At 35.7% G+C, this 14,758-nt stretch overlaps 1 protein-coding gene across 43 annotated transcripts in view; it reads right to left on the bottom strand.

Moving 5' to 3' along the window:
- The window catches only part of BAZ2B (bromodomain adjacent to zinc finger domain 2B), a 415,244-nt gene that overhangs the window by 224,821 nt on the left and 175,665 nt on the right, over positions 1-14,758 (bottom strand). The window lies entirely within an intron of this gene.

A 14,758-nucleotide genomic window follows, 5' to 3' on the forward strand; every position in this document is an offset into this window, starting at 1 on the left:
ATTTTCAGTGTTTTGATAAGAGTTATACATGAGTGCACCTGACTTACCCAGGAAGAGCTTGAGAGTGTTTCTGTAGACTACATTTGCTCTAAACTTGGAAGCCTTCCCACGGGGGAAGGCTATGTCAGGAAGGGATAACAGCACTCAGTAAAGGCAAAAGGACTATATACACACCTCTTGCTTTAAGGAAGTATAAATCATTTAACATTTGGAGACTAAGTATGGGAGATTGAGGCATTACTTTTAGATGTAAGCAGGAGACAGGCTGTGGAAGATTTCATATACCCTGTAAATGAGATTAAATTGTATTCTGTAGTGGTTGGAAGCTAATAAGGAGTTTAAGTAGGTAAATAACCTAGTTTGATTTGTGATGTCAATTATATCATCACTGAGAGGATGATGAACTTGGACACAGCAAGACTAGGGACAGAGACACTAGTTAGGGGGTTACTGTGACAGCCCAGGTGAGACATGATGCAAATCTACATTAAGATTTAAGCATCATGAACAGAGAAGGAAAGACGGATTTGAGAAATATTTAGGGGGAAAAAAAGAAATGTAGTCTTTGTTAAAAACAGGCCTAGAACAGTAGAGAAGGCCAGATGCAGTGGCTCATGCCTATAATCCCAGCACTTTGGGAGGCCAAGGCGGTTGGATCACCTGAGGTCAAGAGTTTGAGACCAGCCTGGCCAACATGGTGAAACCCCGTTTCTACTAAAAATAGAAAAATTAGCCAGGTGTGGTGGTGAGTGCCTGTAATCCCAGCTACTTAGTAGGCTGAGGCAGGAGAATCACTTGAACCTGGGAGGCGGAGGTTGCAGTAAGCCAAGCTCGCGCCACTGTACTCCAGCCTGGGTGACGAGCGAAACTCCGTCTCAAAAAAAAAAAAAAAAAAAGAATAGTAGAGAAGTTATGAAACAGCAATTGATTGTAGAAAATCCTTTTATTAACCTCTAGTTAACCTGTAGGATTGTCTAATACAGCACTTACCAAAGCATGAAAAACACTAGTCCCATAAGATGTTCTTTGAAGGAAGGGTCAAATAAGTTGGAGGTTCACAAAACACATTAACACATTTTAAAAGGCTCAGAAAAAGTTGTTAAATAAAACAAAACCCTTTGGATACAGGAAGGGGAACATCACACACCAGGGCCTGTCGTGGGGGGGTGGGGGTGGGGGGAGGGATAGCATTAGGAGATATACCTAATGTAAATGACGAGTTAATGGGTGCAGCACACCAACATGGCACACGTATACATATGTAACAAACCTGCACGTTGTGCACATGTACCCTAGAACTTAAAGTATAATAAATAAAAAAAATAAAAATATACATAAAAAATAAATAAAACAAAACCTTTTAACATTAATCCTATGTCTTCCAAACTTACTTGACCATGGAACCTTTTTTCATGAAATACTCCATACAACCAACGCTCTACCAAAACTACTTTGGGTACCACTGGTTTGGCAACAATGTGGGCTTTGGTTAAGCTTCAATCTTCTCTTTAAAAAAAAAAAAAGACTTATATGCTTAAATGTTCATTTATGTGAAATCTCTCTGGCTTCCTTTGTAACTCTCTCTCATTGCTCACACAACTCTAGCCATCCTGATTTCCCTATTATTCTTGGAATATGCTAAGCACAATCTCTCTCAGTATCGTGGCATTTACTGTTTTCTTTGGAACAGTTCTCACCCAGGTATCTACATGGCTCAACTCCCTCACTTCCTTAAGATCTCTGCAAAACTGTCATCTTATTGGAGAGGTCTTCAGTAGCCAATCTGTAACAAATACTAATTCATACCCCTGGCTAATTCATACTCATGACTCTTAATTTGCTTTACCTTTCTCCTAAGTGTTAGTTGCCATCTAATATACTACATATAACTTATTTATCTCTTTCACCAATAGAATGAAAAGCTCCATGAGTGCAGAGTCGCTGTTGTTTAGTACCTTATCCTTAGCACATGCAAGTAACTAGGCACTTAATAGTTGTTGAAGAATTTAGTGATCATCATATAACCTCTGATTGTATTTATTTTATATTAAAGTAGATAATAGGTAAAATACCTACATATCAACATATTCATTGATAAAAACAGTATTTTCACTTATGATTTTGTTTTTCATATTTTTCATGTCCACATTCAATATGAAATATCTGACCAGTTTTATCCATTAAAAAAAGTGAGGATTTTGGAAGCTTTCAACTCTAACTTTTCAAACTTTTCTCTTCATCAAAAACAAATCTAAAATTGCTACATAATTATATCTTTAGAAAATGCACAGTCATTTTAGTATAACTTCTTAAATTTCTCTTTAGCACTTCCTTAGACACTGGCCTGCAAAGGACTACCTATAATATTGAAAGTAGTAACCTTCACCCTCTAAAACAGAGTCACTTTCTTTTGTGATGTACAGTGATTTCTTTCTATAACTTTTGCAATTGTTAAGTGCTTTCATAGGTTTTAGGTGTGTAATGCCTCTACTTTTAATTTTAACCATGACTTATTACTCTTCAGTATAGATCAACTGTCCAGCTGAACATATTTCACATAATACTCTCATAGTGACATATATTCCCCTTAAAACGGAAAGAAATGCTCACTGATAAATGCAGCAATTTTTCAAAATATCTCAGTATATCTATAAATAATCTATAAAACCCTTAAATATTTTAATATAAAATGCAATATTTCTACAAGAAAGGACTTTAAAAAATACCCAAATAAGTTAACACAAGATATATACTTTAATTGGTTCTGCTTCATATAAAATATTTATTGAGGAATAACAACAGAGTTATGCATATATAACTTTATAATCCAGATATAAACTCTCCATTCATCAAAATTTTTCTATATAGCAATATATTAATAGCAAAGTAAGGCCGAGTGCAGTGGCTCACACCTTAATTCTAGCACTTTGGGAGGCCAAGGTGGGTGGATCACTTGAGATCAGGAGTTTGAGACCAGCCTGGCCAACATGATGAAACCCTGTCTCTACTAAAAATACAAAAATTACCCAGGCATGGTGCCGCATGCCTGTAATCCCAGCTACTCAGGAGGCTGAGGCAGGAGAATCACTTAAACCCAGGAGGCAAAGGCTGCAGTGAGCCAAGAATGCGCCACTGCACTCTAGCCTGGGCAACAGAGACTCCGTCTCAAAACAAACAAACAAACAAACAAAAAGCAAATTAAAATGAAAATTCTGAATTCCTTCCAGTAAAAATACCTGCAATTGAAAAATAAATAAAAGTCTCTGAAATTATTATTATCATTATGCATCTGTCATGAATAATTAGGTGTATTCTGTGGGTATTATGTTTTATTTAAAGAGAGTTTTACCTATAACTAAAGATATTTTATAACAAGTCATAATTTAAGAGTCATAAACTAGCTAAGTAGTCTTAGTTAAGTCACACTCTCTGACCCTTACTTTCTTCATCTGGAAAATGAGTGGACTGGTCCAGGGTTTTTAGCACACTGTTAGGCTTTAATATTCTGTGATTCTAAAAAAATTTTTTTTCGATCAATTTTTTTGATTGAAAAACATCTATGAGATGTTTTTACTTTTGCAAACCAACTGAGAAATATTTCTGATACAAGAAATGCACATTCTCTTAAAAGCTTATTTCTTTAAAAAGTAGACAATAAAATATATTTATGTTTCTTTATAATGAAACACCTCAATTTGTACTGAAATGTGATGACAACTATTTATCTACTTTAGGTGAATAAAAGCTGATAACAATTTATTAGACCATGGAAAAGACTCCTGAATACTAGAAGGTCACAGCCTATATGCTGAGCTGCTAGCAAAACATCTATGTGCTCCAAAGCTGCCATTTTTCTTCCTTGACAAAGACTCCATCTGCCACCGAGCCATTTACAGCCTCCAAGTCAGAATATCAATGATTTCCAACCATTCTGCAAGCCTGCTTTCACCTTGACATCACCTTTGTAATACATCTACAGCAGATGATACATATATCCCCAACTACAAGCATGAAGCCCATGCTTTATTCACCTGAGAGGTATTTAAGCTGCTCTGTAAAGTACCATTTTTATTCATGCTGACTTGCAAAAGAATTTTAAAGTGTATATATTCAATTATCTATACACTTACATATACTTTCCTATAATTCCTTTTGCTTTATGTACCTGAAATCAAATATATTCCTAAAACTTTAAAACCTAAAATGACTTTAGTTTGACATACTTTTCAATGGCTTAAAAACTAAGACAACAGAAGTACATTATATTTCCATTTAACAATCTGCCACAAAATTATTTTTTATAAAATATTTTATTTCCTTAGAAATTGAAAACACTAAAACAATGAAGAAATATTGATAACATTTCTAGTTTTGTACTCTAATCAATGTTTTTTAACATTTTAAACAAGTGAAACCCATTTACATAGTAATAAAATAAAACCAGAGAATTTTTCAATTATATTTTGTAGAATGCTAACTACCAAGAACTATTAAAAACACTTCTTCCATCCTTTTAAACAAAAGCAGTAAAATCCTTGGCTATAATATCCGTACAAATGAAAATAAAGTCTTACACTTTTATCTGAAAGTAAATGTTCTCTACCAAATAAATAAAAAATGAATTAAGGCCTATTATGTGCAAAATATTACGGGGAGAACAAAAAAGTTTAAAACAAGACTCATGGCCTCAAACTGCGGAAATAATAAATGCACTCATGAACAAGCATCTAAAAAGACAATGCACTGGACAGTGATAGGAAGTGTGTTACATAAGAAGGAATTTTGGAATTAGAAGTTAGGGACTTAAGTTTACTTGCATCTCTGCCCTGAAATCTCTAAGTACTTATGTTAATCATTTAACTCCAGGAAAACCACTAACTCACCTGTAGTTAAGTGACCATTATAAGTGGTATCTAAGGTCTTTTTCTGCTCTAGCACTCTCTGATAAAAGGATTCTGTGTCAAGATGTCAAATGATTACACATGCTACCTGGCCCCAGATTTTACAAGTCACACTCGTTTTAGGTAGACATGGCCAGTACAGAGAAGGAAATGAGATTTTAGTTGAGTCTCCAAGAATGTGCAACATTAAAATATACATGGAGAGACAGAAAAAGTATCTCCCAGAAAAAGGAAATACCATAAACAAAGGTGTGAAAAACAAAATCATGACTTCAGATGTGTTTATGTGGCATTGTTATCCACAAAAAGTAAGAATAGGAGACATGATACTGGAGACAGAGAAACTAGAAAGTAAATTAATATGGCAATCTAAGCATGACCTGATAGGGTGGTGGTGGGAGTGAAAGGAAAACAAAGGATGCAAAAGATATTGAAGATAGATCACAGGCACTTTTAAGTTTTGATTATTTGAAGCCAGAGAAAACAGCAATCTAAAGTGGTATCAAGAGTTGTTATCTTGTTGTGGGAAATGGTGATACCATTAACAGTAATAGGCCTGATACATAATCCTTTTTCTAAAACAATACGGAAAGAAGAATAGAATACATTGAAGAGGATTGAAGAAAGTCACTTAATTTTCAGAAAAAGAACACTGGACTAGGAATTCGACACCAATACCAGAGTCTCACCATAAACTAGCTGTGCAATATAGATCAAGTCACTCTGAGGTTTGGTTTTCCAAAATGAAAGTGCTAAACTTATGATCATTTTCATCATTATTTTCAGCTTTATATATAACACATTATCTTAATTTCCCCACAAACTTCAAGTTGTAGAAGCAGGCAATCTTTCAAAATCCCTTCTTAATCTTGACTGATTTAAGATTTAACATTTTTTACACATATGAAAGGCTGAAAAGTACAAAGTACTTTATAAACAAAAAAGAAGAAGAAAGATTTTCACCAAACAAGTATAACTAATAACACAACTGCCACAAAACTAAAAGCAGAATCAGAGATTTCAGAATTAACCCGGCATTTCTGATCCTGCTTCAGCCATTAGCTAGTCATTCATTAAATATCCTTTATGAGCAACTAAGAGTAAACCAAAAGATATACAGTTTCCATGTTTAAGCATATCATAACTTTATTGGTGAGATAAAAATGAATGTATGTGAAACAAAAATGGACTTTTAATGTAGACTAAGCCACATACTAAGAAAATCATTACTTAACATTTCTAACGAAAGCTAAAACTGAACTGTAATCTGAAAACTGTGGTTAACAGAATAAATATTGTAAGTTTTCCTTTAACGAGAGGCCGTAATCAAATTAAAATTCTATAAATATTTCATACTATTTTTTGCACAATGATTCCTCATAATTTCAAGTAAAAACCTTGTATCTATTCCTATGTTATGATTCCAAATACATGGAGGACTTACAAAGTGTGTTTCTGAAGGGATGTGTAAAGCAAAGAGAGTAAAACAATTTTATTTACTAAACAGAATTTACAGTCATGCATCACTTATCCACAGGTATATGTTCTGAGAAACGTGTTGTTAGGTGATTTTGTTGTATGAACATCACAGAGTGTACTTACACGAACCTAGATGGTAAAGACTACTACATACCTAGGTTATATTGTATAGCCTGTTATTTCTAGGCTACAAACCTGTACAGCATGATACTGTATGGAATACTGTAGGCAACTGTAACACAATGGTGTTTCTAATAGAAATAGGCCTGAAATGTGAATATGAAAAGTATTTGTATAGGTAAACATATCTAAATATAGAAAAGAAAAAGTAAAATTATGGTATTATAATCTTATGGGACAACTGTCATATATACAGTCTGTCCTTGACCAAAACATCATTATGCCTCCTGTGACATTGTATTCTGAAATAATTTGTACTCCAAACATAATTTCTTCTTTTTTTTTTTTCTGAGACGGAGTCTCGCTCTGTCGCCAGGCTGGAGGGCAGTGGCGCCCACCTCTCAGGTTCAAGCAATTCTTCTGCTTCAGCCTCCCGCGTAGCTGGGACTACAGGCGTGCACCTCTGCACCCAGCTAATTTTTGTATTTTTAGTAGATAAGGGGTTTCACCATGCTAGCCAGGTTGGTCTCGAATTCCTGACTTCAGGTGATCCACCTGCCTCGGCCTCCCAAAGTGCTGGGCTTACAGGTGTGAGCCACCACACCTGGCCTCCAAACATAAGTTCTAAATTAATAAACAATTTTTATAGGGAAGTAAATTTAACAAACGTAAAAAAGGGAAAAGTTAACTTCTAGAAACTTGTCTTATTTCTTCCATTAAAATAAGTATGCCAATAATAAATAATTAAAATCATATACCAGAGCTTATTACTCTTAATTTTTCAGTACTTACTATTAACATATACACAACTAAAGATATAATTAAATTGGCAAGTGCTACATATGTTCCAGTGAGGCAAATTTTTGCTCTTTGGGAAAAATATTTCTATATACTCATGGACTTTGATCTCCAAGATGACTTCTTGCTTATGAAAAATACACCTGGCTGGGCGCGGTGGCTCACGCCTGTGATTCCAGCACTGTGGGAGACTGAGGTGGGCGGATCACTTGAGGTCAGGAGTTCAAGACCAGCCTGGTCAATACGGTGAAACCCCGTCTCCACTAAAAATGCAAAAATTAGCTGGGCATGGTGGCATGTGCCTATAATCCCAGCTACTGGGGAGTCTGAGGCAAAAGAACTGCTTGAACTCGGCAGGTGGAGGTTGCAATGAGCCAAGATTGCGCCATTGCACTTCAGCCTGGGTGACAGAACAGTGAGACTCTGTCTCAAAAAGAAAAGAAAAATACACCTTTATTTTATTTGAAGAATATTATGACTCAATAAACTTTCTCTATTTTGCTTTAAAAGCTCATTATCAGTATGTAAAGATGATCACAGTATAGTACTTAAAATAAGACAAACAAAATTAATTAGAAATGTTCTGAGTGTTACCTATAAAAATACAACTTCAGATAATAATGAACCCCAGCTGTCTTTAAAGACATTAATATTCTCTCTTCATTATTCACATTTACTAAATAAAATCAATTCTTTTTCCACTCCTCAAAGCAAAATCCATGTTAGAAAATGGTCTGCAGCTACCAGGTCACTTCTGCAATTGTCTGTCTGAATCTTTAGCCAGTGCTAACCATATCTGTGTGGCAAAGGTTTGTGATTTATTGCTGCTGTAGTGATTTGGTAATTGGTCCCCAAGTTCTCATACATTAATGCTTTATTTTTAAATGGCACATTAGAAAAGAATAATTAATAGAAAGTAACTGATCCACAGTATGTGTGAAATTATGTACAGATTTGCTGAACACATGAGCAACTAACTACAAATATACATTAAAAACCCGTTTAGTCCAGTGAATATTTATTGTAAACAAGTTTGAGGGGTTAAGTTCCAACACTGAAGAGACATATGTGAATAAGGTAGTTTTGTCCACAAGGAGCTCACAATCAAATATTTATTGATTGATTGATTTTTATTTATTTACTTTTTTTAAGGCTAGTCAAGCAAAGTAGTGGGAGTGGAGGAAAAAAACAAAGAAATCTGTCACTGGTTGTGAACAATTAGGTGTAAACACCAGGGCTCTCAGATCAGCCACAATCAAATACTTTAAATGGAAAATTTTCTAAGTGTTCATATTTTTAATGAAATAATAGCGTATTTAAATTTGTATTTCTAATAATAAATAAAATAAGAGTATTTCTCAGTAACCCAGAAAGAACAGGCTGAGAAATTTAAATGCATACCATGTGTGTTAGTGAGTGGCAATCAGATCAGAGTGTTCAATCCCTGTGTCACATGGAGATAGCTACCATGATGGTTCTGAATTTTTTGCATTTTAAAATTTGTTGAAAGAATAGAAGCATGAGGTGAACTAATAAGAAAATGAAAGCCAATGAAGGAAGAAAATCTTCGCTAAATTCTTCAGTTGCGTGTATCTGCTCAAAGTTTTTACATGGCACATCAAGATGTCTTTTTTATTTCAAAAACCAATGTTAAGAAAAAAAGTAATGATAATTACTTTTATATAATAACCAAAGTGGATACAATTATCTGTTTTCTGAATTACGACAAAAATTACAAAAACAAACCAGTTTATTTGTTGACATTGAAAGAACTTCAAACATCAGCAAATGAAAGCAATCTTTAATATTTACATGTGGTACAGCAAAATTTAATCTATGTTTAATAAACAAAATAAAAATATCACTTTAAAATGTCGATATCACGATAGTGAAGAGGCAAAAGCAACCCAAGAGTCCATCCACAGATGAATGAGTAAATAAAATATGGTATACACACACACACAGGAGTATCATTCAGCCTTAAAACGAAAGGACATTCTGGCACATGCTACAACATGCATGAAACTTCAAGGACATGATACTAAGTGAAACAATCCAGTAACAAAAAGACAAATACTGTATGATCTCACATATACGAGGTACTTACAGTAGTCAAAATCATAGAGACAGGAAGTAAAATGGTGGGTCACCAAGGGCCAGGGGAAAGTGGTCATGAGGCATTATTGTTTAATGTGCATAGACTTTTAGTTTTGAAAGATGAAAAGAATTCTGGAGATGGATGGTGGTGATGACCGTACACCAATGTGATTGAACTGTACATCCCCAAAGGTCTGACTTTCAGTCTTCTTCTGGATAAAGGGATAAATGAGGCACTGTTACCTGTCTGTGTTAAGTGGAGGAGACTGAGGAATCTAACTAATTGAACAGACTTTGTATGTTTAATGAATGTTTAATAAACATTTCCCATTTTCATATAGTTTTTATATGCAGAGCTTCGCCTGTACCTATAACTATAACCTTCTTCTTCCCTCCTGCCCATTCTAGAGATACACAGAACTGCTAATTGCTGAGCCTTTCGGAGTTTCAAATGTGTAAACTGTTTTTTCTAGGCTTTCTTCACTGTCATCTGATAATTCAGTTATTCGGTTCTCTCAATCTGATAAATCAGTTACTATTTATCTATTGCTCTCCAGCTTCCAGAATTTTGTTGGTATTCATTCTTCTCCTGTTTCTTTCTTTTTTTTTTTTTTTTTGAGACGGAGTCTCGCTCTGTCGCCCAGGCTGGAGTGCAGTGGCGCGATCTCGGCTCACTGCAAGCTCCGCCTCCCGGGTTCACGCCATTCTCCTGCCTCAGCCTCCCGAGTAGCTGGGACTACAGGCGCCCGCTACCACGCCCGGCTAATTTTTTGTATTTTTAGTAGAGACGGGGTTTCACCGTGTTAGCCAGGATGGTCTCGATCTCCTGACCTCGTGATCCGCCCGCCTCGGCCTCCCAAAGTGCTGGGATTACAGGCGTGAGCCACCGCGCCCGGCCTCTTCTCCTGTTTCTTTGCTTATGCCTTTTTGAAAATTTTTTTTTTCCTATATAATTAATGGGGCTTCAACAGTTAGCTGAAGTAAGTGTGTATGTTAATCTACCATCTTTTTTAGGAGCCTATTGTCCTCTTCCTCAGTCTCATGAAATCCTTTCTATGTTAGAAATTGTCTTCTGTAGGAAGAGGCTGGTTTCATGAGTAAATACTATGTGCAATTAACTTTTTTGTTTGTTTGTTTGTTTGGGAGGAGTCTCACTCTGTTGCTCAGGCTGCAGTGCAGTGGCCCGATCTTGGCTCACCGCAACCTCTGTCTCCTGGGTTCAAGGGATCCTCCCACCTCAGCCTCTCTGGTTGCTGAGACTACAGGTACGCACCACCATGTCTGGCTAATTTTTGTATTTTTAGTAGAAACAGGGCTTTCACCATGTTGCCCAGGCTGGACTCGAACTCCTGTATGTGCAATTAACTTTAAAGGTCAATTTTATAGAAAGGCTTCTGATCTTCACTTGAAATTCTGCTATGTCTGCTGTTTTTATCATTTCTTTTAATACTCACTGTATATATGAAATATTTGCACAACACCACAGTCTTTTTTGATTTAATCCTTGCATGTGGTACTCTGCATTTATTTGTAACTGCATTTTCATTTTAGGAATCTGCCTAGATTTAACTTTCTAAGAGCCTTCCTCCTGCTTCTTGGCAAACACACTTAAAAATCACATCATTTTCTCTATGGTCATGTTGCCCATTCCAGTTGTACAGGCATTCTCATGTACCACTCTGGTGTGTCTTACTTATGAAAGTGTCTGCTTAATATTATGGCAAAAAAGCATTGTATATCTATACCTAGGGTTTTGAATTGGGGAAAGATCTAGGCACCCAGTTGAGGACCAACAGAGGACATTATCACATGATCAGAGATAAATCAATTCCTTTGTTTATAATCATACGGCCCAATACTCAAAAAACATAGTGGCAAAATTTGCTATGAAGCCTGCCTTCAAAACTTTTAACATTTTATCTTCTCACCTTATGTAAACTTACAAATACAAAAGAAAAGGGATGAGGGAAAAAGGAAGGGGAAGAGGACAACAGTAACAAAATGCAACATAACGCTTTTTCACTCTCTACTTCCAAGAGAATTCAACTTTTTCATGTGTCTTAAGACAGATACTACTTTATTTTCCTATAAAGTTGGAAAACATAAACTGTTTTCACATATTTTTTGCAGCATCAGCATCACTGTTCAAATAGTGATACCTATACTCTGCTTCAAAACGCAGGGGGCGGAAATCTCCACAGAGTGAATATTTTTGATGTGGCCTTTCCCACCCATAAGGATCATATCATGCTTTCTATAGTCAAAAAACATTAAACATACACCTCTACTGTGCCATCTACCACAGCTATAATGACCAGTTTATGTGTCTGTCTCTCCAGTAGAAGATAAGCTCCTAATGAAGAAAAGAAGAACAGTGCATTTTCTACTTTTATAAATTTAGTAAGTAACTCAAAAAGAACATAATGCTTATTAAATCAAGGAATAAATCATAACCATGAATTTCTCTTCAAGATAATGGAAGTTTCTTAAATATGCCAGCAAGGGCAAATAATTTAGGGGCAACACAGAAGAATGCAACCAAAAATATAAATTCATACACAGCATAAAGAATTTATAATAATGCTTTAATACCATTTATGTACTAGTGTCCTCCATAAAAATCTCCACTAGGAGAAAAGCTGAATATGAAACAGTCTCAAATTAAACATGGTGGTGGAGGGATTATTAAAATCAACCAACCAAAAAAATCTCCCAGGCTAGCCACGGTGGCTCATGCCTGTAATCCCAGCACTTGGAGTCAAAGGCTGAGATAAGAGGACTGCTTGAGCCCAGGAGTTCAAGACCAGCCTCAGCAACATACTGAGACCCTGTCTGTATTTAATTTAAAAAACTAAAATCAAATGAAACATCTTCCAGTGGCTTCTCTTCACATTAGAAAGAAGCTTAAACTTTTTTTTAAAATGATATCTGCCTACCTTTATTCCCACAGCTCACTACATTCCAGCCTCACTGGCACTGTGATCACTATAACCTCTGATTTTCACAACACGACACCTGGCTCTTTCTGGTGATTCATTTCTCAACACAAGTGTTACCTCATCAGGGAGACCTTCCCTGACTGTTATATGTATGTTGCCCTCAATTCTACCTGACTACCTGTATATGCTATCACATTTTCCTTCCTCCATCCCTGTTTGGAGCTCTTATCAATAATTGAGAATATTTTACTTATATATTTGTTTACTTCTCTCCAGTAGAAAGTAAACTTAATGACAGAAGAAACTTCATCTTATTGACCACAGTAACCCCAATATCTAGACAGTGGAAACACACAAGCAGCACTCCATAAATTATTTGTAGAATGAATAAATGAGTGAATGAGTGACAGTATGTGAAGCATACAATATAATGACTAAATGAATAAATGGCTAAAAATTCCTACCTAGGAATGTGCTGTCAGGCAGAATCTTTGAGACCAAACCACTTTCCATCTGATAGCTTTCTTCATGTCTCTTTCCTTACTGAATATCAATACTACAACTGAGGTACACAAAAATAAAGATAATTAAATCAGAGAGATTGGCAGTATATAAGTGGGTTGAAGAATGCGTCTCATAAGATCACCTCAGGGCACACACTAGCTGATTCTAGAATTCTTTTATTTCATAATCCTGTTTCTGTCATTCAATCAACTAGCAAGTATGCACTGAAGATGATGTTTTCTATTTCTAAATATCCATACTAAGGTCTCTTGAACACAAGTTAGTTTTATATCCTTTGAGAGTATTGTAGTAAAAACAGCATGGTCTTCAGTTAGTGAAATATGAATTTGAATCTTAGTTACAACCAGTACTAGTTATGTCAACTAGGAGCAGTTACTTAATTTCACTAAGTCTAAGACAAAACGATACTTGGAAACTATCTGGTATATAAGTACCTTCATTGTTAGTTCTCCCTTAGAGAGCAGGAACTGAAAAGTAGAAGAAATCGTAAGAATAGATCAAATGTATCTTTATTCTAATGTTCACTGTTGAAAACTGTGGTTCACCTGTTTACTGAGAAGCAACAAGTCACAAGCAGAGCTAACAAAATTAATGTAAATGTGACTACATTTGCAAAGGGTAAAATCACATCTCTCAACATAGTAGGCATTCATCTGCTGAAATAATAATAACGTCAGGTCACAGAAACTTCAGCCTTTAAATTTTTTACACATTTCCTAGATTTGTATTTCTAAGAAATGGGGTGATACAGATGTTAGATCCAAACATTCCTGGATTATGACCTTTGTTTTACTGCTTAATCACTGTATGACCTTGAGAGAGTTATTTAACTTCTATAAGCCTCAATTAAAATCGGGTTGTTGATAATTTAAACATACTTCAAACATTTCCCATTGCTCTAGGGTAAACAAACAAAAGCCCTTATTATTATTATTATTATTATTATTATTATTATTATTATTATTATTGTTTTGAGATGGAGTCTCGCTCTGTTGCCCAGGCTGGAGTGTAGTGGCATGATCTCAGCTCACTGCAACCTCTGTCTCTTGTGTCAAGTGATTCTCCTGCCTCAGACTCCAGAGTAGCTGGGATTTCAGATGCCCACCACCATCCCTGGCTAATTTTTTGTATTTTTAGTAGAGACGGGGTTTCACCATGTTGGCCAGGCTGGTCTCAAACTCCTGACCTCAGGCGATCCGCCCACCTCAGCCTCCCAAAGTGCTGTGGTTACAGGTGTGAGCCACTGCGGCCAGCCAAAAGTCCTTGTTATTAAACAAACAGAAGTTCTCATTATAGTCTACTATGTCCTGTATTTTCTGGTTGCTTATCTCAAACCGCAATCCTTGCTCTCTGTACTCCAGTCATACTGGCTTTTAGTTCTTTCCTTCAAAGTGCTATGTTCCCTTCCTATTTATCTGAGTAGTAACCTTTCCTGGAGTTCTTTTTTTCTTCATATGCCTTTAAGTTACTGTCCAGGTTCCTTTCATTTCAGCCTGAAGATCTCCCATTAGGGCATTTCTTGTAGGCAGGTTTACTAGCAACAAATTCCCTATCTAAAATATGCTCAAAGAGCAAAAGGAAACCCATAGACAAAAGAATGAAAGGAAACCAGGAAAACAATGTATGAACAAAATGAGAATATCAATAAAGAAACAGAAATTTTAAAAAGGAACCAAATAGAAATTACAGAGCTAAAAGTTATGATAGCTAAAATGAAAAATTCACTAGAGGGATTAACAGCAGATATGAGTAGGCAGAAGAAAAGAACCAGTAAACTTGAAGATAGGTCAACTGAGATTATTCAGTCTAAGGAACAGGAAGAAAACAGAATGAACAAAAGTGAACAGAGCCTATGGAACCTGTAAGACACCATTAAGTGGACCAATATGCATTATGGAT

Source organism: Pan troglodytes, chromosome 13 (genome assembly GCF_028858775.2).
Source record: "Pan troglodytes isolate AG18354 chromosome 13, NHGRI_mPanTro3-v2.0_pri, whole genome shotgun sequence".
Classification (NCBI taxonomy): Eukaryota; Metazoa; Chordata; class Mammalia; order Primates; family Hominidae; genus Pan; species Pan troglodytes.